Genomic DNA, 2139 nt, shown 5'->3' with positions numbered 1-2139 from the left:
GCCTTTCTATGGAGCTTAGACCAAAAATGGAGGCAGACAGACAAAGATGGTAGCTTGTTTTCAAATCCCAAGCAAAATTTAGAGGTAACTTCTTGAAAGAGGAGCCACAAAGTTGGTGAAGGCTTTGGTTTCAATTAATTTTTGTAAAGGCGGACTTCTTCTTCTTCCCTTTAAGCTTCTTGAGAGCTATGGAGTCTTGCAGCCCAGGTTCTTACTTCTACTCTTCTCCCATGTTGGGAAGGATCCTTCTTCTTTGAGCACTCTCCCATGATTCAAAACAATATCTATGAGCAAGAAAGGGGAGAAGATCTTGTTGATTTTGAGGCATGGAGCTCGACCTTGAGAGAGGATGCGTTTCTTGTCTTCGAGTTGGCTGCTTTGTTACAAGATTTGAAGAACTTTGTCACACGGCTGCTTTCGCATAGCAATGCAGCTTAATCGTCCCACAGGAGGATCAATTCGGACTATCGTCCTTGACAAAGTTGTAAAGATTATGAAGGCTTCTCTCATGGAAGCCTCCACCAAAGCCTTTTGTTAGCCTTAGCCTGGAAATTTAGCAAATCGGAGGTCTAAGGTACTAGCGATGGCAGTGAATGTAGAAGCAAGGAGAAAGCTCCACGGAAGGGAGGTTCCGGCTCCCCCTCTGACTCGTTCAGTGATTGCATCGACCAACAGTGTATGGTAGCAGAGCGAAGCTTCTCGAAGCAACGAGCAATTGGAGGTGTAGTAAACTTTGCAGAAGCATAATATTTGCTACTGCAAGATCAAGTTCTGCATCTTCAAGCAAAGTTAATGAAGCAGACAAATCATTAGCCTAGATATTTTGTCCATCAACTACCCCAACGAAAAGGATCTTTCCATCTGGAAGTTTGGTATCCTTAATAAGACCAAGGGTCTTCTGACCTCTAACAAGATCAACACCAATGGTAGAGATATACCCTAAGTGAACGATGGTCTTGTAAACTGCAGCTAGTAAGTCAGCAAAATAAGTCTCTACTACAAGGACTTTGATCCCACTGAGCTCAGGACCAAGTGTAGAGTAAGCTTTCTTGAAGGCTCCCAACTGGCACTCTTCCAAATCCAGGACAAGTGTGGGCTCATCAAATCGTACCCACATAGCCCCTTCAGCCTTCAACTGCGCAATCACATCCTTGTAAACTGGAAGCAAATAATCCAACAGAGAGAGACAATCAAATGAAGGATCAACCCCCTCCCCTGGCTTGGCCAAAAGCAAGTAGGTAACTGGCTCCACATCTTCAAGCACAATGCAGGCATCCTCGCCACCAAGCTCCATCTGTAGAGGAACCATGCCTACCTTCTTTGAAATGGCAATACCCGTATCACCTCCAGTGAAGTTTATACAGTTGATGCTTGGATGCAGGGGTAGAAAAATCATCGATCTCCGAGCCCTTCCCAGTAATACAATGAACTAGACCCTTGGGAAATCCAATTAAATGGAAGCAGTGAATGAGCAGCAAGGGTGTTCTTCCGATAGGATCTAATTTGAGGCCAGCTTAATCCTTTTTCAGGAGGCGCTTCTAATAAGATAGACTCTTCTTTTGGGGTATTGTGTGTTAGTGATGCAGCTGTGAATGCACAAATAGCATCAGGATGTAGATTGTTCACAGTTGCAGTGAATGCATGTGCTTGGGGTTGTATGGTCACTACTGAAGCAGAAGAAGTAAATGCATTGATCTGTTGTTGACTTGATGTGGTTGCAGCTCATTTGTGATTGTCGTTGCAGCTGTGAATGCATTGTGATGATGGTGCAGCAACATGAGCTGCAATAGATGATGCATTAACATTGTGCCGAGCTGAGCAATAGTAACAATTAGAATAGAAGCAGTCCCATAGTTGATAATCATTTTCAGGATCTTAGTTATCCTTATGCAGAGCAATGACTCATAATGGCCAAGGACCATTTGAGGACGATCAGATGCTTGGAGAGCTCAGCCAACTCTACAACACCTTGCACGAGCATGAGACATGGTGCTCTAGCAGACCCAACAATTGAAGGTGGAAGCCAAGCAAATGCTCATTAAATTGATACCCATGGTCAATGCAGAGGCTCAAGGAGATCTCATGGAGTCTTTGAGAACCTTGTGCAACAATGGTATTAATCTTTGGCAATCTCTTTGA

The 2139-nt window shown here is 43.9% G+C and overlaps 1 pseudogene; it reads right to left on the bottom strand.

Annotated features, from left to right (window-relative positions):
• Positions 1-814: 814 nt before the first annotated feature.
• LOC148007975 (5-methyltetrahydropteroyltriglutamate--homocysteine methyltransferase 2 pseudogene) lies at positions 815-1309 on the bottom strand (annotated as a pseudogene).
• Between the last annotated feature and the right edge of the window lie 830 nt (positions 1310-2139).

Source organism: Lygodium microphyllum, unplaced genomic scaffold (genome assembly GCF_053477565.2).
Source record: "Lygodium microphyllum isolate KBCC unplaced genomic scaffold, Lygodium_microphyllum_v1.1.10 scaffold_889, whole genome shotgun sequence".
NCBI lineage: Eukaryota > Viridiplantae > Streptophyta > Polypodiopsida > Schizaeales > Lygodiaceae > Lygodium > Lygodium microphyllum.
This window is presented reverse-complemented; position numbering and strand designations above follow the sequence as displayed.